This window comes from Somniosus microcephalus, chromosome 2, assembly GCF_052327205.1.
Source record: "Somniosus microcephalus isolate GS21.2 chromosome 2, FLI_Smic_1.0, whole genome shotgun sequence".
Lineage (NCBI taxonomy): Eukaryota > Metazoa > Chordata > Chondrichthyes > Squaliformes > Somniosidae > Somniosus > Somniosus microcephalus.
In genome coordinates, this window is record NC_140988.1 from 199127962 (window position 1) to 199153990 (window position 26029).

Genomic DNA, 26029 nt, shown 5'->3' on the forward strand with positions numbered 1-26029 from the left:
TTTAAGGCCAGACCAGTGCCTTATGCGATCCGACCAGCCGTCGAAGCAGAGCTGGAAGGCTTGGAACGTTCAGGAGTACTGTTCAAAGTAGACTGGGGCGAGTGGGCTACACCCATCATTCCTGTAATGAAGAGGTCGTTGAGTAATACGCCTGGGGAACCAAAGAAGGTCCGCATCTGTGGGGATTTTAAGGTGACAGTGAACCCAGTCCTTCACACGGTACAATATCCGCTTCCACGAATTGAGGATATTTTCGCCTCGCTTTTGGAGGTAAACGCTTCACCAAAATTGATCTAGCCCAGGCGTACTTGCAAATGGAGGTAGAAGAAGCCTCGTAACAGTACCTCACGATCAGCACTCAAAGGTCTCTACCAATACAACCGGCTGGTGTTCGGGGTAGCATCGGCTCCGGCTATTTGGCAAAGGGTAATGGATCAAGTCCTGCAAAGGATTCCAGGGACCCAGTGTTATTTGGACGACATCCTGGTCACGGGCAAAAATGAAAGTGGTCACCTCGCCAAATTGGAGAAGGTGCTCACTAGATTAAAGGAATATGGGCTACGAGCTAATCGCCACAAGTGCGAGTTTTTCCAGAAGCAGATCTTGTATTGTGGCCACGTTATCGATGAAGAGGAGTTACATAAGTCCCCTGAAAAGATTGAGGCAGTAGTCAAGGCTCCAGCACTGGAAAATGTGTCACAACTGAAGTTGTTCCTCAGACTGGTGAGCTACTACCATAAGTTCTTACCAAATTTGTCTACAGTATTAAACCCACTGAACACCCTACTGCAAACAGGGGTACCATGGAAGTGGAATGACGAACGTAAACGAGCTTTCCAGAAGTGCAAAGAATTGATCACATCAAAAGAGGTATTGGCCCATTTCAACCCAGCACTACCAATTTGTTTGGCATGTGATGCCTCACCCCATGGTATTGGAGTGGTGCTGTCGCACAAATTCCCAGAAGAGTTGGAGAGGCCAGTAGCCTTTGCGTCTCGGTCACTAACCGCAGCCGAGCGCAACTACGCCCAGATTGACAGGGAGGCCCTCAGCCTAGTATGGTGAGTAAAAAAATTCAACCACTATCTGCCTGGGCAGAAGTTCACCTTGCTGACTGACCACCAACCACTTGTCTCCATCTTTAATCCAAAGGCAGCGTTCTGGTAATGACTGCACAATGGTTACAAAGATGGTCTATTTTTCTAGGGGTGAACCAATATGAAATAGAATATAAAGGCACGAAACAGCATGGAAACGTTGATGGGCTATCACGCCTGCCACTGCCTATGGTGGAGGAAGCACCAGCAGTGGACCCTATCGAGATATTTTATTTGTCAATAATTGAACGATTGCCAGTAAGTAACACGGATATAAAGGAGACCCGCAATGATCCGACGCTGTCTCGGGTATATGATTTGACGGTGAGGGGATGGCCAACACATGGCGACTCACTGTTGCCAGCATTCTCATCCAGAAGAGAACAGCTGTCAGTATGCCCGGGGACAGTGATGTGTGGATCCAGAGTGGTGATTCCACCCAAGTTAAGGGAGAGAGAGTGCTAATTGAGCTTCATGAAGGTCATCTGGGAGGGGTGAAAATGAAAAGCCTTGCTAGGGCTTGTGGTGTGGCTGGGGATCGATCAACAAATCGAGGACCTAACCAAGAGCTGCTCAGGATGCCAGAAGGTCCAAAATGCACCACCACATGCCCCTCTACACCCATGGGAGTGGCCCTCCTCTCCATGGCAATGGGTGCATATTGATTTTGCTGGTCCATTCATGGACTCAATGTTCTTAATAGCAGTGGATACTCACTCGAAAGGGCCTGAGGTGATAAAAATGTCCTCAACCACTACAGAGAAAACGATTGCAGTCCTACGGACCATATTTGCCAGGAACGGCTTGCCAGAGCAGATTTGCCCTGATAATGGACCACAGTTTGTGTCCGAAGAGTTTTGGAAATTTATGAGACGGAATGGGGTAAGGCATTACACATCCGCCCCATATAATCCAGCCACAAATGGATTGGCTGAGAGGTTCGTACAAACCTTTAAAAAAGCGATGAAGGCCATGTGCGACGATGAAATTCCACTACAGCATAAGGTGGACAATTTCCTATTAGCCTACAGAAATGCGACACATGCAGTTACCAACCAGACCCCGGCCATGATGTTCTTTAACCGAAGGTTGAGATCTCGTCTGGATTTGCTCAGACCCAATGTGCGAAGAAATGTTGAGGATAAACAATTCCAGCACATCAATGAGAAGCCGACAAGGAGCTTCAATGTAGGACAACCAGTCTTGCCCCGTGACTACCGAACAGAGAAATGGCAGCCCGGAATGATATGCACAAGGCAGGGGCCATTAATGTACACAATGGATGTCGGGGAGAACATTGTGAGATGCCACGTCGATCAGAACTTAGCGTCACAGGAACGAGTCAACCCATGTCTCGCCTACCTGGGGATGAACCCGACATACCGGTAGCATCTACCTCAGAGCCAGTAGCAGTGGAAACTGATGAACTAACTGACGAAAAAGGGGCCAGGATCGCCTCTGCACCAAGAACAAGAACCTCAGGAAAGGCACTATCCCGAAAGGATCAGGAAGCCGCCCCAAAGACTGAATCTATAAATGGACTATTGTTGTTTAATGTGCATCGTAAAGTGTTAATTGTTATTTGAATATTATGGGTACTGCTAATCTAAAAGGGGAGGAATTGTAAGGTATGTACCTTTAAGAGAGAACTACATTTACAGCTCCTGTATACTGTAGTACCAGCAGTGACCACACCTGTATATAAGCCTTGAGCATGCCTCTATACCCCCAGTCTTGAGACTACCCTACTCCAGTAAACACCTGTTGATTGTTAAGTTACAGCATCCATGTAGTTATTGGCAAACATCATACTCTCAGAATCACAGATCTAACAATTTCCATGAAAAATCTGAACAAATTACCCTAGTACAATCCCTTAGTGCTTGTCGGTCATGTGGCTTTTCCTAATCTAGCACTCCTATGAAGTTCTACCCCAGTGGTTGCAGCACGGCTGGTGGAAGGCTGCCGAGTTTCCATGGGGGGGGGGGGGGACTTCAGATGGACTTGCAGAACAACCTTGAGCAGCCCTGGCCCGAGACGACCCAGCTGTAGACTGCACTACCTTGGCCTGGGCAGCGCGCACACGCACACGCACACGCACACGCACACGCACACGCACACGCACACGCACACGCACACGCACACGCACACGCGAGTTTGGGTGCCTTCAAGATGAGATTGCATGACAGTAGTCTGAGTTTCAATGGCACCAAGCAGAGACTGCATGAGAGCAGTCCGAGCTTCCGCTGCAGCAGTAAGATGTTGGGTTGCTTCCGCCTGTGCTGCAATGGAAGCTGCAACATCACCCATCATGCACACCATCACATCTGGGATGCCATGGTCTCTTTGGAAGTGTACCATTTCCACACTGGAAATCCTGGGCACCATGCTCTGCGTAAAGCCCCGTGCAATGTTGGAGGTGGATATTGCCAAAAGGCTCTCTGGCAGGCTTGCCATTACACCCATCAATTTGGTGTGCATGACCATCACCCTTCTTCTGAAGACATCCCTATCAAGGTCCTCCTCGGAGTCCTGGGCAGCAGAACTCGCACATGAACTCGTCCTCTGGGGAGCTAGCCCAAGCTATCCTTTCCACCTGGCCTTGCTGCAGCACACTCGCCTCTAAAGCTAGCATTTCTGAGCTGCTGTCTGCGACTGAGATGCAGTGTCTTCTTTCCCCTCCTCTTCTCCCCCCTCACTCTCTTCAATGACCTCTGGGACAGGCTGCTCAAGTACTTGTGCCTTTCTGCTTTCAAATAATCAACAAGGGTCAGGTTATAGTGAGGGGAAGCCAGAAATGCATGTACATAGCAGGAGTAGCTTAAAAGTGAGAAAGATTGCAGGCTGTGGGGCAAGTATGATGTGAGCAGAAGGAATGGGAATGAACATACCGTTGTTGTCCCCAAGGGATTACCACATGCTGCCCAATTATCTAGAGTACACTCACCTCCAGCTGGCTGAAGTCCTACATGTCCATCTGGCCCTCGCTTGTCTGCTGCTGCTCCCGGTGATTATGTGCCAGCTTGGCCTGCAAGAGAAAAAGAGAAGTGTGTGAGTGAATGTAGTGCAATGTGTGGGTGCCTGCCATAGTTGAATAGCTGTCAGTGTGTGCAAGGTGGGAGATGTGGGTGTGAGTATTGCAGCAGTGGTAAGGTTGTGATGGTGAAGTGAAGCTATGATTGTGAGGTGCAAGTGGAGAGAGGTAGAGATTGTTGATAGGGGAGTGCTGGGGATGTGGTGCATTGAGCAGTGTATGAGGCTTGGGGTGCAGATGGTGGTATGTGGCATTTGCTGAAGTCCTTACTCACCTTGACCTGCCATGTGAGGTCATTAAACTTCTTCCTGCACAGGATGGCGAACCATAGCACCACAGTACTTGCCTTTATATAGTCTGCTATCTCCTGCCACATGATATGGGTCATGTAGGCCAAGGGCTTCCTGCCACTTTGCAGGTAGAGGACAAACCACCACCACCTCCTCCTCTCCTCAGGCAGCTGCAAACCTAACTGCCCTGACAATCAAGTGCTGTAGCATCAGTGCACCTCCCCTTTAAGTAGTGAAAAAAGCCTGTGCCAAATGTGACTGTGAATTAGACTGGCCCCAATATTTGTCCACCTGTTGAGCGTTAAGCCAATGAGCAGCAGTTTTGGCACTGAAATCATAAATATAATCATGTTAATGAAGAGTGAGCATGAATTTTGTGTGCTACCTAGACCATTTTCAGGTGGTGCAGATTAACATCGTTTGGCCTTAACACTGCCCATTTCATGGCTAAATCCAATTTCTAGGCCCCTATCTTTTAGGTGTTTCCAAAGAGAGAGGCTGTTTTTTTAGCAGATGTGTTAGCTTTTGACCTGATTTCTGTTCCTCCTGAGACTTCTAGCTTTAGGGATAACATTTGATAGCCACTGTAAGCTGCCAAAAGGCATGGATCAAAATCCTCCAGCTGAGACACAGCCTTTCTTATAAACTAATACCTGAGGTTCTATGCACTTGCCTTCTCTAATATATAACTTGCAAGAGAGCATCTGTGCCACAAACAAAGAATTGGCATTTCTCTGAATATCTTTCCGCTATTTCAAGATCTATTTGCATGTTGTGTATTAAACGTTAAGGTTAGTTTAACCAAGATATTGTCCTCATCTCCTCACTTGCTGAATTTTAGTTTTAAATTGCACCCTTGTTGTAATGTGCTGTTAATTTGTCTTCCACCAGTTCCTAAAAGTGCCTTCAAGGTGAAACACTGCACAAAAAGACAGCATTTCATTTTTTGTCCTCATAATTCCCTCTTTCATATGCAGAGGAAAAATCAGTGCATGTTAATAATTATGATGATGGGGTTTGTATAAAGTAAGGTAATTCAATTTTGGCTATGTGAATTGACTTCGGAACATGAGGGAGGGGTGACTTTCCTTGCACGTACTCCTGTTTATCCACTGAAAATTTGGTGAAAGACCCACGGACAGCCCAGAAAAGCCCTGTAAATGCTGTTTTTCCAGAGTGAAAGAATCCCACAGAAATTCAGTATTAGAATAAAACATGTACTCGGTAGGCTGTGCGTAATTATACGTTGGTCTTGCTCATAATGCAAACTTTACATAGAATTTACAGCACAGAAACAGGCCATTTGGGCCAACAGGTCTAGGCCGGCATTTATGCTCCACACAAGCTTCCTCCCAACCTACTTCATCTAACCCAATCAGCATAACCTCCTATTCTTTTCTCCATCATATACTTATCTATCTTCCCCTTAAATGTATCTCTGCTAATCGCCTCAACCCCTCCATGTGGTAGCAGGTTCCATATTCTAACCACTCTAACCACTACTATGTACACTATGGGGGTGAATTTCTGCAAGCGTAACCAGCAACTAACCTGTAAGTAGTTGATGATCCCTTGAAATAGCGCTAGTGAGGGGGTCCTTCCTGCTGCTTAACACATGTTCAGCTGTGTGAGCTTAAGAGAGAGCGCCGACTGGAGTGTTGAGCTCCAAAATAGCAGTGCTGGAAAACATCACACAGCTCCAAAATATCCCAATATTTTTCTGGGCTTTCCATGACTCTTCCGCCCAGGTTGCAGTGGACGAACAGGTGAACTGCCATAGATATTCATCCCGTTCTCTTCAGAACTTCTGCAATATTGCAGAACAGTTCCTGATTGACCCAAGCAATATGGCGATTGGGTATGTGTGCTGGAACCCTGCTCATAGAAACATAGAAGATAGGAGCAGGAGTAGGCCATTCAGCCCTTCGAGCCTGCTCCGCCATTCAATGAGATCATGGCTGATCATCCAAATTCATTACCCTGTCCCTGCCTTCTCCCCATATCCCTTGATCCCTTTAGCCTTAAGAAATATATTCAACTCTTTCTTGAACATATTTAATGAACTGGCCTCCACCGCCCTCTGTGGCAGAGAATTCCACAGATTCACCATTCTCTGGGTGAAGAAATTCCTCCTCATTTCAGTCCTAAATGGCTTACCCCTTATCCTTAGACTATGAGCCCTGGTTCTGGACTCCCCGGCCATCATAAACATCCTTCCTGCATCTAATCTGTCCAGGCCTGACAGAAGTTTATAGGTTTCGATGAGATCCCCTCTCAATCTTCAAAACTCCAGTGAGTATAAGCCCAATCGACACAATCTCTCCTCATACGTCATTCCTGCCATCCCAGGTATCAGCCTGGTGAATCTTCGCTGCACTCCTTCCATGGCAAGAACGTCCTTCCTCAGGTAAGGCGAACAAAACTGCACACAATACTCAAGGTGCGGTCTCACCAAGGCCCTGTACAACTGTAGCAAGACATCCTTGTTCCTGTACTCGAACCCTCTTGCTACGAAGGCCAACATACCATTTGCCTTCTTAACCGCCTGCTGCACCTGCATGCTTACCTTCAGCGACTGGTGCACAAGAACACCCAGGTCTCTTTGCACTTCCCCTTCTCCCAATCTATTGCCATTCAAATAATAATCTGCCTTCCTGTTTTTGCCACCAAAGTGGATAACCTCACATTTATCCACATTATAGTGCATTTGCCATGTTTCTGCCCAATCACCCAACCTGTCCAAATCGTACTGGAGTTTCACGACATCCTCCTCACAGCTTAGCCTCCCACCCAGCTTTGTGTTGTCTGCAAATTTGGAGATATTACATCCAATTCCCTCGTCCAGATCATTAATATATATTGTGAACAGCTGGGGTCCTAGGACCGATCCTTGCAGTACCCCACTAGTCAGTGCCTGCCACTCGGAAAATGACCCGTTTATTCCAACTCTTTGCTTTCTATCCACCAACCAGTTCTCTATCGAAGTCAATACCTTGCCCCCAATCCCATGTGCCTTAATTTTGCACGCTAATCTCTTATGTGGGACCTTATCAAAAGCCTTCTGAAAGTCCAAATACACCACATCCACTGGTTCTCCCTTATCTATTTTACCAGTTGCATCCTCAAAAAATTCCAGTAGATTAGTCGAGCATGATTTACCTTTTGTAAATCCATGTTGACTTTGTCCGATCCTGTCACTGCTTACCAAGTGCTCTGCTATTACATCTTTTATAATAGATTCTAGCATTTTCCCCAATACCGATGTCAGGCTTACCTGTCTATAATTCCCCGCTTTTTCTCTACCACCTTTTTTGAATAGTGGGGTAACATTAGCTACCCTCCAATCCATAGGTACTGTTCCAGAGTCTATCGAGTTCTGGAAGATGACCAGGAATGCATCTACTATTTCGAGGGCCACTTCCTTAAGTACCCTGGGATGTAGATTATCAGGCCCTGGGGATTTATCGGCCTTCAGTCCCATCAATTTTCCTAACACCATTTCCCTGCAAATACTGATTTCTTTCAGTTCCACCCTATGTTACCCGGCATCTCTGGGAGGTTATTTGTGTCCTCCTTTGTGAAGACAGAACCAAAATATGTATTTAGTTGGTCAGCCATTTCTTTGTTCCCCATTATAAATTCCCCTGATTTTGACTGCAAGGGACCTACGCTTGACTTCACCAATCTTTTTTTCTTCACATATCTATAAAAGCTTTTGCAGTCAGTTTTTATCTTCCTTGCAAGCTTACTCTCATAATCTATTTTCACTTTCTTATTTAATCCCTTTGTCCTCCTTTGTTGAATCCTAAACTGCTCCCAATCCTCAGGATTATTACTTTTTCTGGCCAATTTATATGTCCTCTCCTTGGATCTTACGCTATCCCTAATTTCCCTTGTTAGCCACGGTTGAGTCACCTTTTTTGTTTTATTTTTATGCCAAACTGGGATGAACAAATTCTGTAGCTCATCCATTCGGTCTTTGAATGTTTGCCATTGCCTATCCACCGTCAACCCTTTGAGTGCCATTCCCCAATCAATCCTACCCAACTCGCTCCTCAGACCATCCTAGTTTCCTTTATTTAAATTGAGGACCCTAGTCTCTGAGTCAACTACTTCATTCTCCATCTTAATGAAGAATTTGATCGTATTATGATCGCTCCGACCCAAGGGGCCTCGTACAACAAGGTTGCTAATTAATCCTTTCTCGTTACATAATACCCAGTCTAAGATGGCCTGATCTCTGGTTGGTTCCTCGACATATTGGTCCAGTAAACCATCTCGTAAGCACTCCAGGAATCTCTCCTCCACAGTATTGTTACTAATTTGCTTGGCCTAATCTATATGTAGATTAAAGTCACCTATGATGACTGCTGTGCCCTTATTGCATGCTTCTTTAATTTCCCTTTTAATGCCATCCCCAACCTCTGCTTTACTGTTTGGAGGTCTATTTACAACTCCCACTAATGTTTTTTTCCATTTAGTATTTCTCAATTCTACCCATACAGATTCCACATCATCAGAGCTAATATCCTTCATTACAATTGTGTTAATCCCTTCTTTAACCAGTAATGCTACCCCACCTCCCTTTCCTTTTTGCCTATCTTTCCTGAATATTGAATACCCCTGGATGTTGAGTTCCCAGTCTTGGCCATCCTTGAGCCACATTTCCGTAATCGCAACCAAATCATATTCATTTACCTCTATTTGCGCAGCCAATTCGTCCACCTTATTACAAATGCTCCTCGCATTAAGACACAAAGTCTTCAGGCTTGTTTTTTTTAATGCTCTTAGACCTATTAGAATTATTATTTACTGTGGCCACGTTTGATTTAAACCGTTGATTTCTCTGACTGCCACTTTTGTTTTTCTCCTTCCTATCTTTTGCTTTTATCCTTCTTTCCCTTTCCTCTGTCTCCCTGCTCAGGTTCCCAGCCCCCTGCCATTTTAGTTTAAACCCTCCCCCACAGCACTAGCAAACACTCCCCCTAGGACATCGGTTCCAGCCCTGCCCAGGTGCAAACTGTCTGGCTTGAACTGGTTCCACCTCCCCCAGAACCGGTTCCAATGTCCCAGGAACTTGAATCCCTCCCCCTGTCACCATTTCTCTAGCCATGTATTCATCTGAAATATCCTTCTATTTCTACTCTGACTAGCACGTGGCACTGGTAGCAATCCTGAGGTTACTACCTTTGAGGTCCTCTTTTTTAATTTATCTCCTAACTCCCTATATTCTGCTTTTAGGACCTCATCCCGCTTTCTACCTATATCGTTGGTGCCTATATGCACCATGACAACTGGCTGTTCACCCTCCCCTTCCAAGATGTTCTGCAGCCGCTCGGAGACATCCTTGACCTTTGCACCAGGGAGGCAACATACCATCCTGGAGTCTCGTTAGCGGCCGCAGAAACGCCTATCTATTCCCCTTATAATAGAATCCCCTATTACTATAGCTCTACCCCTCTTTTTCCTCCCATTCTGTGCAGCAGAGCCACCCCTGATGCCAGGAAGTTGGCTGCTGCTGCCTTCCTCTGATAAGCCATCCCCCCCAACAGTACCCAAAGTGGTGTATCTGTTTGAGAGGGGGATGGCCACAGGGGACCCCTGCACTACCTGCCTGCGCCTAGTACTCTGCCTGTTGGTCACCCGTTCCCTTTCTTCCTGTCCAACCTCTACCTGTGGTGTGTCCAACTCCGTAAACGTGCTTTTCACGATGTCCTGAGCATCATGAACGCTCCAGTATGCATCCAATCACAGCTCCAGTGCCGCAATGCGGTCTGTCAGTAGCTGCAGCTGGATGCCCTTCTTGCACATGTAGTTGTCAGGGACACAGAAAGTGTCTCTGATTTCCCACATATCGCAGGAGGAGCATATCACGTGGCCCGGCTGTCCTGCCATGACTTACCCTTTAATTAATTGAATTTAAATTAAATCAATCAATCCCACTAATTATACTACAGTTAACTGGTTTACCAACAGTCCCCGCTACACCAGAGAGACGTAAGTAACTATAAACGACAGAGTTAAAGTTTAAAAAAAGAGAGAAATACTCACCAACCAATCACTTACCTGCTTCCTGGTGACGTCACACTTTGATTACTTTTTACCTCTCTCCCCTGCTGTTGAATTGGTAAGCCTCGCTGCTCGCTGATGCCACCGGTTTTAGGCTCTGCCGCGCTCGCTGTTCCCCACACAGGTTTGCTCTGGTCGGGCCTCACTGCTCGCTGATGCCGCCGGTTTTAAGCTCCGCCACGCTCGCTGTTCCACACACAGGTTCGCTCTGGTCGGGCCTCGCTGCTCACTGATGCTGCCGGTTTTAAGCTCCGCCGCGCTCGTTGTTCCCCACACAGGTACACTCTGGTCAATGAGATCCCCTCTCATTCTTCTAAACTCCAGCGAGTATAAGCCCAATCGATCCAATCTCTCCTCAAATGTCATTCCTGCCATCCCAGGTATCAGCCTGGTGAATCTTCGCTGAACTCCTTCCATGACAAGAACATCCTTCCTCAGATAAGGCAACCAAAACTGCACACAATACTCAAGATGTGATCTCAGCAAGGCCCTGTACAACTGCAGCAAGACACCTTTGTTACTGTACTCAAACCCTCTCGCTACGAAGGCCAACATACCATTTGCTTTCTTAACCGCCTGCTGCACCTGCATGCTTACCTTCAGCGACTGGTGCACAAGGACACCTAGGTCTCGTTGCACTTCCCCTTCTCCCAATCTATTGCCATTCAGATAATAATCTGCCTTCCAGTTTTTGCTACCAAAGTGGATAACCTCACATTTATTCACGTTATATTGCATCTGCCATGCTTCTGCCCAATCACCCAACCTGTCCAAATCATCCTGGAGTTTCTCGGCATCCTCCTCACAGCACACACGCCCACCCAGCTTTGTGTCGTCTGCAAATTTGGAGATATTACATCTAGTTCCCTTGTCTAGATCATTAATATATATTGTGCATAGCTGCGGTCCAAGGACCGATCCCTGTGGTACACCACTAGTCACGGCCTGCCACTCGGAAAAAGACCCGTTTATTCCAACTCTTTGCTTTCTGTCTGCCAACCAGTTCTCTATCCAAGTCAGTACCTTGCCCCCAACCCCATGTGCCTTAACTTTACACGCTAATCTTTTATGCGGGACCGATCCCTGCGGTACCCCACTAGTGACTGCCTGCCACTCGGAAAAAGACCCGTTTATTCCAACTCTTTGCTTTCTGTCTGCCAACCAGTTCTCTATCCAAGTCAGTACCTTGCCCCCAACCCCATGTGCCTTAACTTTACACGCTAATCTCTTATGCGGGACCTTATCGAAAGCCTTCTGAAAGTCCAAATACACCACATCCACTGGTTCTCCCTTATCTATTCTACCAGTTACATCCTGAAAAAATTCCAGTAGATTAGTCAAGCACGATTTACCCTTTGTAAATCCATGTTGACTTTGTCCGATCCTGTCACTGTTTTCCAAGTGCTCTGCTATTACATCTTTTATAATGGACTCTAGCATTTTCCCCACTACTGATGACAGGCTTACCGGTCTGTAATTCCCCATTTTCTCTCTACCACCTTTTTTGAATAATGGGGTAACATCAGCTACCCTCCAATCCATGGGTACTGTTCCAGATTCCATCGAATGTTGGAAGATGATCAGTAATGCATCTACTATTTCTAGGGCCACTTCCTTAAGTACCCTAGGATGTAGATTATCAGGCCCTGGGGATTTATCGGCCATCAATCCCATCAATTTCCTTAACACCATTTCCCTATAAATACTGATTTCTTTCAGTTCCTCCCTTTCATCAGATCTTATGTTCCCCGACATCTCTGGGAGGTTATTTGTGTCCTCCTTTGTGAAGACAGAACCAAAATATATATTTAATTGGCGGTTTCTGTAAGGGGCCTAAAACAGCCAAGGGGCCCCTCAATTACATAACTTAGGGACATTCTGCATGTCTTGGGTGTCCACCAGGCTCACCTGATAAATGGCCTGACCCAATTTTGGGTGGGATATCTTTCAAGCGTCCCTTGGATGCAGGAATTTGTCTACAACATTGGGCCTCATTGTGGCTGTTTTGAGCCCATAAAACGGACATGAGTTCCAATTTGTACCCGCGAAGAATAGACCTGATGCAGAGCTGCAATCAACTAAACCAATAGAATGTTCAACCACATAGCTATAACATTAGAATACAATCAGATGTAGTCATTATCAAAATATACTATGCTCTGGTCAGAACGCACCTTGAGTATTGTGTCCAGTTCTGGTCGCCAAGACACAAGGGATATACAAGGGACATTTCCCAGCCCCCAAACTGCCTTTTAATCTGTTTCATTTCCTGCCTTTTTTTCTCAGTTCTGAAGAATGGTTTTGACCTGAAATGTTGACTCTATTTCTCTCTCCACGGATGTTGCCTGGGCTGCTGAGTTTTTCCAGCGTCTTCTGTTGTTATTTCGGATTTCCAGCATCCACAGTATTTTGCTATCGGAAATACTTGAGCAGTGGAAACAATTCAGAGAAGAGTCACCTGACTTATCCCTGTTGTCAGGTGTCTGAGATATAAGGAAAGATCAGGGAGACTTGGGTTTTTCAGCCTGGAAATGAAATATCTGAGAAGTGACCTTACAGAGGTATATAACATTAGGAAATGGTATGGAAAAGGTAAATCTGGATTATTACTTTGTTAAGTTGTGGGTGTAGAACAATGGAACATAGGTTCAAATTAGTAAAAGGTAATTTTAGCAACTGATATCAGGAATGTCTTCATAACACTGTGTCAGACACTGCAAAATTTGGTTATTTATGATCCAATTACGATTAATACAGGTTGATGCACAAACCTGCCAGGGAACATAGGTATGCAGATGTCTTCCACTATACTGCTTTGGAATATGGACACAACCCCACTGCTAGACTGCCAGGGAATCAGGCAAATCCACTGCTCTATACTGACAGAGAATTGGATGTCTTCCATTACACCAGCAGCTATTATGTTTTTCTGTTAAAAAGGTTGATTTTATTATCTATTTTAACACTTTTGAAACAGGAGCTTTAGCCACAGATAACAAACTGCTTTAAAATCAGCACTAGGGTAGCAAAACATTTGGCAGGATAGGGTAATGAAAGCAAACACAATTAACAGAGACATTTTTACTGCTTTGTACATGGATGTGTTTTTTTTCAAAGACAGAAATATAAGGGTTGAGATTGGACAGTAAAACACTGGTAACAAACAATACATTAACAAATCTGCCTAAAGTTCTTTTGTCTATTATTTAGTTCTCAATACTGTCTGAACTGGGACAAGTTCTGATGTTATGAAAACAAGCACAGGGTGGATTATTTTCAATGTGGAAATCCTTTTTGTGCTCATCCTTAATGACAATATCATGAATATCAATAGCATCAAGGTAGAAACTGATAATACTGCTGGCAGCCAGCTGTACATATGTGGGAACTCCTGCTACTAAAACATAACATTATAATATCAGATCCTTTACATTAATTTTCTTAAATTCATATTCTTATAACTTAGAGGTTTGCTTCAAACTGTAATTTTTCTGGCCCATTTTAACTCCCTCTTTAGCTCTCCGGTACCATTTCCTGGTTGCATAACCACCAGGCCTCAGCCAATGGAAGTTATGTGAAACCAGACCTGTCTGTCTATCTCCTTTGGATGTTCATAGGAACATAGGAGCAGGAGTAGGCCATTCAGCCCCTCAAGCCTGTTCCGCCATTCAATGAGATCATGGCGGTTCTGCGACCTAACTCCATATACCCGCCTTTGGCCTATGTCCCTTAATACCTTTGGTTAACAAAATCTAACAATCTCAGATTTTAAATTAACAATTGATCTAGCTTCAATTGCTGTTTGCGGATGAAAGTTCCAAACTTTGTGTGTAGAAGTGTTTCCTAATTTTACTCCTGAACGGCCTGTCTCTAATTTTTAGAATATGCCCCCTAGTCCTAGACTCCCCAACCAGCGAAAATAGTTTCTCTCTATCTACCCTATCTGTTCTTCTTAATATCCTGAAAACTTCAATCAGATCACCCCTTAACCTACTAAATTCAAGGGAATACAACCCAATTTGTGTAATCTCTCCTCGTAACTTAACCCTTAAAGTCCAGATTTCATTCTGGTAAATCTATGCTGCACTCCCTCCAAGGCCAATATATCCTTCCTAAGGTGTGGTGCCCGGAACTGCTCACAGTACTCCAGGTGTGGTCTAACCAGGGCTTTGCACAGCTGCAGCATAACGTCTACCCCCTTGTATTCTAGTCCTCTAGATATAAAGGCTAGCATCCCATTAGACTTTTTGATTATTTTCTGTACCTGTTCATGACATTTTAATGAACTATGTTCCTGGACCCCCAAGTCTCTTTGGACCTCCACTGTTTTTAGCCTTTCACCATTTAGAAAGTACCCTGTTCTCTCCTTTTTAGGTCCAAAGTGGATGACCTGACATTTGCTTACATTGAAATCCATTTGCCACAGTTGTGCCCATTCACTTAATCTTTCGATATCTCTTTCTAATTTTATGCTTCCATCTACACTGCCTATAATGCCGCCTATCTTTGTGTCATCGGCAAATTTGGATATATGACTTGTGAGAAAATGGCTTGCTTGTACTTCATGCTTCATTATTCATGCATGCCCTAATAGTCTAGTTGAGATTAGGAGGTAATTCAGACATTCTTCTTCAACAAATTAAATACCTGCTTGTAATTGTACACTTCTGCTGTCAAACATCCACTGTGGAACAAATTAGATATTTTACTTTCCCCCATTTTGTTTTGTGAGTATTCACAGTGGCAAGACTACCTGACATATTTTCAATCATATCTCCTGTTTGGGACAAACAAACAATCCGGAATGGTTTTCTGAAGCTGGCTAGATAATAAGACTCTTCAGAGAAAAATGACAATGGCCCGGAATTTGCGGTCAGTGGTGAAGGGACAGTGCTCACCGCTGACATTGAAATAAGCTGCCCACAAAGATTTAGCAGGCTCCAGAGTGTTGATTTGCCCTATTCCAATGTGACTTTGAATCTGGTGCCATCTATAGGGAATCTGTGGCATCCAGCAACAGTGAGGTCATCAAGCAGGCTGATCAGCCAATCAGATTGATGAATTCTCACAGACAGCAAACAAGGAAGTAACAAGCATGGATTACAATTAAATTTGTAATCATTTTACAGGAAGCAAAATAAAGATTGGGACTTACGCATGGGTTTCAGGTAGAAGCTGAAATATCATAAACAAACTTAAAAAAAATAAAAATGATTTTTTATTATTTTAAAAATCAGGGAATTATTAAATGTTATTCTGAGGAAGTGACACTCCATGCTTGTAAACCCACCCCCATCCCACCTCCGTGCCATTTAGCCAGGAGGTGGGAAGATGTGCAGCTTCGGGTCCCATCTCCTGGAGGCGGGAAAGGCATTTAATCCTTTTAACTGCCTGTTAACAGTTAGTTAACAGGCAGAAAAAGGATTAGTGCCATTTTACCTTCACAGGTGAAGGCTTCCTGACCTTGGAGAACTCCGCCAGCTTGGAGGAGACGTGGCGGAGGTCTGTAGAGGTGGGAGGCACCTGGAAGTAAGATGTAGAGGTGCGTGATGGGTGCAAGTGTGGAGTGGTAAGTATGCAAGGTGAGTGATAAGTTTTAAAAAGTGTTCACTTACCTTGTTTTCTTCCTACAGCCTTCAACCACGGTGGATAGGGAGACCCAACATCCTCCTTGTCAATTTCACAGACTGGTTATTGGAACCTCTGAACCAACAACCATGTGAAATTTACAAATGTGAAAGGTTTGATGAGTCCTGAACACAAGGCCTCATCAAACTAAAGAGAATGTTAGTGTTTGACAGTTGCATGGAGCTGTCAAACGCTGACATTTCTTCTTTCAAGAAGTCTTGACAGATAGCACGACTGACGTTGACATGCTCTGTAAGTGACTTCCTCCCTAATTGGCCTGCTGAGCCTGCAGGGGGGGCCTTAACAAGCTCAATCAGGGGAAAATCCCTCTGGTTGGTCAGGCGAGGATGGAGGCGGGACATTGACACTACAAGCAGCAGTTCCACCTCCAACTCGCCTCCATTCACAAAATCCAGCCCATCGTGTCTGTGCCAGCCAAAAAAGAGCTATCCAGCCTAATCCCACTTTCCAGATCTTAGTCCGTAGCCTTGTCGGTTATGGCACTTCAAGTTTCCAAGTACTTTTTAAATGTGATGAAAGTTTCTGCCTCTACCACCCTTTCAGGCAGTGAGTTCCAGACCACACTGCCCTCTGGGTGAGAAAGGTTCTCCTCAAATCCCCTCTAATCCTCCTACTAATTACTTTAAATCTATGTCCCCTGGTTATTGACCTCTCTGCTGGGGGAAATAGGACATTCCTATCCACTCTAACTAGGCCCCTCAATTTTATACACCTCAATCAAGTCCCCGCTCAGCCGCCTCTGTTCCAGAAGAGGAAGACTCAGAAGAGTAAGATGCAGAAGAGGAAGAAGCAGAAGAAGAGAAAGCAGAAGAGGAGGAAGCAGAAGGAAGCATGCAACCCAGACAGCCCCTTTCTGGCCAGGATATCTGGGATAGAATCATCCACCTGCGGTACCAGTGACCACAACCCCAATTCCCCTTTCAACATTTGTCCCACACCTTCCCTTCCCTCTGTTACTGACCATCACAGCATCATCTTGGCCACAATGCTGAAATAAAAGCCACCACAAACAAACTTTCCAATTCAACTTTATACATCTATCCATCCACAGTGACATCAGAAAATCAACTAATTACCGTTATGCATTCCCTTAGTGACTGCCTTATGTGCCCCTTTGCCTATCCTACTGATGTCAGGCAGTGCTACCCCAGTGGCTGCAGCATGGCTGGTGGAAGGCTGTCGACTTTCAGCGGGGACACGGCAAATGGCCTTGCTGGTCGACCTTGAGGAGCTGGTAGATGGGAGTGTGAAATCGAAAGACAGTGTTTCTACTTCTTCTTCCTCTTCACTCTCCTCTCCCTCTTCAACCAATGGCTGGGCAGGCTGCATTTCTTGGGTATGTGAAATGAGGAAGGCACAAGGGTGGAGTTGTGGTGAGGGGAGGACAGGAAAGCAAGAGGTACATGTGAGAAGGAGGATAACATATGAGGATACCAGAATCTTGTATTCTTTCAGCCCCACCATGGGCCAAGGGCTCAGCCATGCCCCTACCACTGGAGCCAGGTGGTGGGGGCGACACTACTGGCAGTGACAGCCTCAGTGATCTGGTCACACATCATTCTTTCTGGAGGGCCTCCTGGCCCCTGTAGGTAGAGGACCTCTCTTGCAGTGTTGACCCCCTGCAGAAAGCTGGAGTGCTGTGTGCGAGACCCTGGGTGCCCCTTCCCTGGCTTGCTGAACCATTTGTATTAGTGCTGAAGCACTTTTACCATTTTTTTAGATGCAATTCAGCTTTAAGAGCTGAAGATTCCCATTTGGGATTTCTTTTTAATGTTGATTCTTTTTTCAAAAGGCATTTGAGCTGCAAGGGCTAAAACAGTCTATTTTTACATGATTTTTATTTTTTTTCATTTCGGAAGGCAGTTCCCCTTTAAGGGACCAAACTGTTTTTCTGAAATAACAGCCTTGCTTTAAGAGAAGGCTGTTCTTGCTGCAATGATGCTACGGCCACGCTACATTGAGGCCACCTACTGGGACTAATGCCACCAGAACGTCGTTGCACAGTGAATTTAGTGCTGATTCAATGTTAATTAGCCACAACTGTCAATTTACTGTTCCTGTCAGTGTCATCATGTTCGGCGGCCATAAACACCAGCAGGTTTTTACCGATATCGAATTTTTAGGCCAAAGTCTTTTTCTTAGGTTTTCATGCAGGAATACAGCTACACAAAATAATCAAAGTATGTGCATTACAGTAGAAAACAGTGGAGAAATTAATCTGCTAGTGATACTCAGATCCATCAGATAAGACTGTAAAGACTACACACAAGTACACTTACAGGGGTGGATCTTGACTTTGTGACGTAGTGTATAAAATGGGTGATAGTGAGTCAGCAGCCTGTTTTACATCTCTCCCATTCCAGCTTTCTTTGTTCAGAAGGGACAGACAATATTACTGGAGGTTGGTACGCAGAGAGAGATGAGACCTCTAGATGGGTGCAGCTGGGCCCCTCTGACTTCAATGGAAATAAGGATCTGGAGTGATGTAAAACAGGCTGCTATGAGTCTAATCCCTGTTAGTTTACATGGGGGGAAAGGTGGAGAGGGAGGAATATGGGATCACTGTGAAGCATTCAACTGATTTTTGGAGCTTAAGCAAGGGAAGTTTAGTGGGCTTTATTGTAATGCTATGTTTCTCCATTTGGTTCCCAAATCAAGCTCCTCAGTGTGCATGAAACTATTCCAGTAGAACGGTTTCGCCTATACTGTACTAAGAATCTTAACTGAGAACTGTTGACATTTAGATTTGCATACCGCAGCCCTCAAAACAGCCTGCTTTCTAGGACCTGAATTTCAGATACTCTAAAGTTAATGTTAAACCCAATGTCTGAAGTTACCCAGAAGGTCAAAACAATAACTCTATTGGTTAAAGTTGAAAAACCAAAAAAAATACAGTACTGCCTCCATGGTGCGGGCTGTTACCAAAGAAGATAACCAGATAACCTGAGTTGTACGTGAGCTAAGAATACTTAATGGCCCAGATATTCCAATCCCTACGGGTGTGTACGTGCAGTGTACCCACCCGTAGCAACATCGGAAATGCCGGTTTCAGGCATACACAGTGCATGCGCTGAAAACTGGCATTTCCGATCAGTCAAGAATGTTCTTGACAGATCCTCCTGGAGAAGGGCCTCTGCAGGCGGATAGTTCTGCTTTTTGGAGAACCTCCGCCCGCAGAAATCCCTTACAATTCTTACGCCTGGTAAAAGCGTAAAGCCAGCTTTTACCAGGATAAGAGTTGAAAGAAGTAAAAAAAAAACTTTTTTTCCCACTGATTTATCATTTAAAAATACTTTTAAAAAAGGCAAGTTTATTTTTAGCCCTGTAAAAAATTTCAATTATTTTTTTCAAAAAATTAATTTTTTTTTTAAATATTTAATTTTTTGTAATTTCAAGTCATTTTAAAAATGTGATTTAAAAAAAAAATATTTAAAGTTTTACTATGTTTTTGGGGTGATCTCCAGTCATATATTTGACAGGTCTTCCTGTCAAGTGTATGAAGGGAGATTCCCTTCTGTGATTGGCTCCACATGGCCCACGTGATCCCAGGGACGCTGCGAACTGCCTGCTGGGATATGTGCACCCTGCGCACTTGGAATTTGGAGAGGCCCAGCATCATAGGTGTGTGCATGCTGGGAGCCCTCAGGTAAGGGCGTAGATTGTTCCAGAGTTGAAATGGTGCAAATATGACATGAGCTGTAGTTATATTCACAAAAGATAGATGCAAAGATCATGGCCCAGAAATTCGGTTCTCCACGGGTGAGTAAGCATGGGGTACTCACCCGTAAGCCCAATGGAAGTGCCGGTTTCGTGCATGCACTGTGCATGCACGGGAAACTGGCACTTCCGTTCCCCTGAAAGAAGGGGTTCAGAAGTCGAACGCATGCGCAGTAGAGGCTGCGCGTGCGCATCAAACTTACATTTTTTTTTGCAGGTTTTCCCGGGAAGGTAAGTCTCCAGAAGTTAGACATGTAAAAAGCAGTCGCAAGGCCTGCTTTTTACAAGGTAAGTGGTGAATTAATTAAAATTAAAACATTTTTCCACAGGTTTATTATTTTTAAATACTTTAAAGAAAGGTAAGTTTATTTTTAGCCCCGTTAGAAAATTAAATTATTTTTTCAAAAATTTAAATTATTGTTTAATATAGTTATTTCATGTAATTTATAGTTTATTTTAAAAATGTGATTTAAAAAAAAATGTATTTGAAGATTTAGTGATGTTTTGGGGCTTACAGTATTTATAGGTTTGACAGGTCTTCCTGTCAATCTTATGAAAGAAGCATTTCCTGCTACCATTGGTTCTCCATGGCCCACATGATCCCAGGGGACACATCAAACTAACTGCGCCCCTGGGATACACAAGCACTGCGCGCCGGCAGTTGGAAGAGGCCCAGGATCGCAATTCCACGGGGCCCCACTGCTCAACGGCCGGCGCACAAGGTAAGTGCAGGTCGGGGGCTAACACCCGCGGGAAGCCCACGACCCGAATTTCTGGGCCAGATCATATGATCTCCTTAAGCAATAAATGTATGCCAGTTTACATGTCTGACCATGTCTTACATCAAAGTAATTTTCACTGCCAAAGAAAGATTTTGCTATTTGGCCAGGTTGGTTGGAATGAGCTTAAACTTGAAGTTGTTATCTCAGGCAAACATCCCATCTACCAGTCAAAAGATGCAGACTTTGTCTGGGCAGTTCTCAATAGGCACTTCATGCTTATTGCTATAGAACTACATATTTCATCCAAGCAGCTAACTATTGGCAACAGTTTAAAGTCCTGGTTTAATCAAAGATATGCTGCACCACTAGCCAAAAGCAGAAAGTAGATGGGTAATACTGGGCAATCAAAAGGACAGGGAAAGCTTGCTTTGTACCAAATTCCAACATGCGGAGGCATGAATTCAAGATCAGCCTTGAACTGGTGAAAAATATTCAAATTGAAGCCAACACTATTTCTTCTCCAAAGAAGGCAAGTCATGTATTGCATTTCTGTGGCTAAGACAGGCGCCGATGGCTTTCCCAAATTATTACAATGAGGCCCAAGAACCAATTCTGGGCGAGCCTCGATGGGGTGTGTGCTCTCCATGTGCATGCCATTGGTTATTTGCCCGATAACGGGCCATTACTGATTTTTACCCAAAAAGTTTCACCTTATACCATGGTCCACTAATAACAGCTTTAGAGTCAATTGCCTTCTTCAAATAAAGAAGGCATTGTTAGGAATTTATTTTTGTTATATTATATGGACAAAGGCTGCAGTCCTGTAACGGTATTAATAATGAGTTCAAAACATGGAGTCAAGAACGCTTGGAGGTTTACTAAAGGTTAAATGAACAAACACTCACGGCTAATACCGAGATTACATAAGATGCGGCTGCTGAAGAATACACATTTACAGCCAGTTATGCTCAACCCTCCAGATCTCTTCCATCCCTTTCAAATTCAAATTTTTCAAATTCAAATCGCTTTATTGGCATGATAAGGTACATCTTATGTTGCCAAAGCATCAAAATACATTTATGGTTGAACACATAAACGCAGTTCTATTCATACAGTGTATAAACAGATATATCCCTGAGTGTATAAATATACATTCGCATTGTTTATATATACTCTTTTCTTAGTTTACTGGTTGTCCCTCTGTTCATGGCAAGCTGTAACATAGTGTGCCGCCAGTGTTACACAGCTTCTCTCCTCCCCCAGTAGGAATGGGAGTTTTTGGTTGTCATTCAGATTTCTGAATTCAGGGCATATTTGTGAGAATTTTTGGTAGAAATTCTCCCTGATGCCCTGATATTTTCCACAGGCTGTGAGGAAGTGCATTTCTGTCTCCACTACTCCCTGACTGCAGTGAGAGCATATCCTGTCTTCTCTTGGCAGCCTGGTCTGCCTGTGTCTGCCTTTTTCGATCGCTAGGCTATGTTCGCTAAGTCTGTACCTTGTCAAGGTTCTTCTCAGTTTGGTATCCTTTACCATGGTCAGGTAATCAGCTATGTTGTATTGTCTGTTTAGGGCCAAGTAGCAATTGAGTTTGCTTTGGGTTTTTGTTGTTTCTGCCCAATATGTCAGATATTTTTCCTTTTGCTTAGTGACGATTGTGTTGGGTCGAATTCTTTGTGTTACCCTGTCACTGTCCTGGGGCTGGTTATTGTTAGTATTGTTAGTAGTTACTTCACTGAGTCCCAGGACTAGTTGACTGAGGGTATTCTTCTTTAAGGTCAGCTCTTGGCATTTCAGGGCGTTGTAGTGATAGCATTGGGGGTTGCTCATTTGTAGGTGATTCCAAAATTTGGTGGCTCTTTTTTGGATAGTGATTATTAATGGATATTGGCCTAGTTCCGCCCTGCATGCATTGTTTACTGTTTTCCTTTGAGTCCGGAGGATACTTTTACAGAATTCTGCATGTAGGATCTCAATTGGGTGTTTGTCCCATTTTGCAAATTCTTGTTGTGTTAGCGGTCCCCATACCTCACTGCCATAGAGCACAATTGGTTCAATTACTGATTTGAAAATTTTGAGCCAAATGCTAATTGGGATTTCTATTTGGATTGATTTTTTGATGGCATAGAAAGCCCTTCTTGCTTTCTCTTTCAGTTCATTCACAGCCAGTTTGAAGTTTCCCGTAGAACTGATTTTTAAGCCCAAGTATGTGTAGTTAGTGGTTTGTTCAATTTTGGTCGTTCCTACTGTGAAATTTATTTTGGGTCCCTGATGTTTGGATCTTTGCTGGAACACAAGGACTTTGGTTTTTTGGAGATTTATTGTCAGGGCCCAATCTGGCAGTACGACTCCAGCAGGTCCAGGTTCTGCTGTAGACCCTCCTTAGTTGGTGACAGCAGAACCAGGTCATCTGCATAGAGGAGGAATTTAACCTTGGATTCATATAGGGTGAGGCTGGGTGCTGTAGATTGTTCAAGTAGTTTTGCCAATCCATTTATGTAAATATTAAAGAGTGTCAGTGAGATTGGCGAGCCCTGCGTCACCCCCTGCCCCTGTGGGAAGCATTTTGTTTGTTTGTCTCCAATTTTAACTGCACATTTGTTGTTTGTATACATTGATTTAATCACATCATATGTTTTCCCTCCTACCCCGCTTTCGATAAGTTTCAAGAATAAACCGTCATGCCAGATGGAGTCGAAAGCCTTCTGGAAATCTACAAAGCATGCGTAGATTTTGCTTTTGTTATGGTGAACGTGTTTGTCAATTAGGGTCTGTAGGGTGAAGATATGATCGGATGTTCTATAGTTTACCAGGAATCCAATTTGGCTTTTACTCAAGACATTGTGCTCCTCAAGGAAGTTCATAAGTCTTTTGTTTATGATGCTACAGAATACCTTCCCCAGGTTACTGTTTACACAGATGCCTCGATAGTTGTTTGGGTCGATTTTGTCCCCACTTTTGTATATGGGCGTTATGAGTCCCTTGTTCCAGATATCAGGGAAATAACCAACACTCAGAACCAAGTTGAAGAGTTTTAGGATAGCCAGTTTCATTTTGTCGTCTGTGTGTTTAATCATCTCGTTTAGTATGCCGTCTGTCCCGCAAGCTTTTCCTGGTCGCAGGTCCTTGAATTTTTCAAGAAGTTCTTTTTCTGTTATTATGGCGTCTAGCGGGTTTTGGTTATCTTTTATGGCCATTTCTAGCTTTTCCAGTTTTTTGCATGTTTGGTGTTGCTCTGGTCTTAGTGTGTTTTTCTGGTATAATTTTTCAAAGTGGTTTACCCATGTCTCCCCATTTTGAATGGCCAAATCATCGTGTTGTTTTTTGTGTAGTGTATTCAAGTTGTCCCAGAAACAATTGGAATCAATGGATTCCTCCATGGAGCTGAGTGTATTCTTAATATATTGCTCTTTTTTGGTTCTGAGTGTGTTTCTGTATTGTGTTAGTGTCTGACAATAAGTAAGGCGTGATGTAAGAAAAGGAGACTGACCATCAAGTAACTTTAAAGTAAGCTTTAAGTAACTTATAAACACACTATATACAAGAGAGGTCTTTACCATGCCTCTGGTAGAAGCCTCTTACAATACTGAACAGACCAGTATTTATACCAGTCCAACAGGAAGTGACATTTACAGGAAGTGAGGTATGTACACAGTTCATAGTTCATAGTTCACAGGAAGTGATGACATAACTTCCCGGAAGTTAGCATTTTTATCACATTCTTCCCTCCTGCAGGATTAGGAGGCTGTGGTCTACCTTTTGGTCCGCAGCTGCCGAACAAGGAAGAGTCGTACCCGTTTGGATTCCCGTCGTAGAGGGTCGCTGGTCCGCTTACATGCGGTTGGCCATTGGTCAGAGTCTGTGTGGCCTGGATTGCCCTGTGAAGGGTCGGGGAGATCATGGCTTCGAGTGCGAGCCCCAATAGGTTCAAAGTCGGACTGCCTCTGTTCAGAGGGAGGTGCAGAGCTGGTCTGTGGCGGATCAGTACTTTCATGCACGGTACTGGGAGGGTCGCAACCTTGAGCACGGGGTTCTGCCGGCACCAAGCTAGTTGGTGTCCGATCAGGATCCTGGAGAGGGGTACCCGATAGGTCCCAAGAGTTTCCTGGTGAAATGCCATCCCCCGATGTCCCACTAGGTCCTGGTGGGCAGGGAGCCAGATCCCGTAATGATACGGTAGATTCTCGGCCGTCGGAATATCGTATGTTTGCATAGGTGGGGTTGGCATCGGTTAGTTCGACCTCGTCTACAAGAGGGTCATTTTTAGACGTCCGAACGTATCTTCGGAGTAATACAGGTCCAGGAGTAGTTAGCCATGACGGGAGTGATGTTCCATGAGATGAGCGACGCTGGAATCCAAAGAACCGCTCATGAGGTGTAGTATTTGTGGCTGTAGAAAGCAGGGACCGTATAGAGTGCAATGCATCCGGAAGCACTGTTTCCCATTGCTGGTCTGGTAGGCCCCGAGATCTTAAAGCGAGACGTACGGAATTCCAGATGATACCGTTATACCTCTCTACCTGCCCATTTCCGATGGGATGGTATGGTGTTGTTTTGCTTGCAGCAATTCCCTGTTCTGAGAGGTAGTCCTTGAGTTCCCTTGACATAAAGGATGGACCTCGGTCTGAGTGAATATAAGCCGGCATGCCACAGAGAGAAAATACCTGCTCAAGGCAGCAGATTACTGTGGACGCCAGCATATTGGAGCAGGGGAAGGCAAACGGAAAACGTGAATATTCGTCGATCATGGTGAGCAAATATGTGTTCCGAGTTGAAGAGGGCACTGGGCCCTTAAAATCGATGCTAAGTCGTTGCATCGGTTGGGTTGCATGTATGAGTATACCATCTGAGGGGCGGAAGAACTGAGGTTTTAATTCCGCACAAAGCCGGCATTCTGAGCATATTTTCTTTACATCTCCAGTGGAAAAAGGGAGATTCCGTGATCGTACGAAATGTAGCATGCGCGTAACGCCAGGATGACACAAACCATTGTGGACATCCATGAGAGTGGAGGATGACATAGTGGAGCAGAATGCCCGTGTGAGGGTGTCCGGGGCCACATTCTCCTTGCCAGGCCGATAGAGAATGGTATAACCAAAAGAGGCCAGTTCCATCCTCCAAAGTTGTATTTTATTATTCTTAATTTTGGTTCGTTTTCGATTATCGAGCATGAAGGCGACTGATCGTTGGTCCGTGATCAATGTAAAGTGCTGGCGAGCTAGAAAATGGTTCCACTTCCGTACTGCCTCTATGATGGCTGTGGCTTCTTTCTCAACCGGAGGATAATGTAGCTCGGCACCTTGTAAGGTCCTGGACATAAATGCTACAGGACGACCTTCCTGATTCAGAGTAGCCGAGATCGCCACCTCCGAGGCATCACATTCAACCACGAAAGGGAGATTCTCATCGATGGAGTGAAGAGCCGCTTTCTCCAACTGTTTTTTGAGAAGG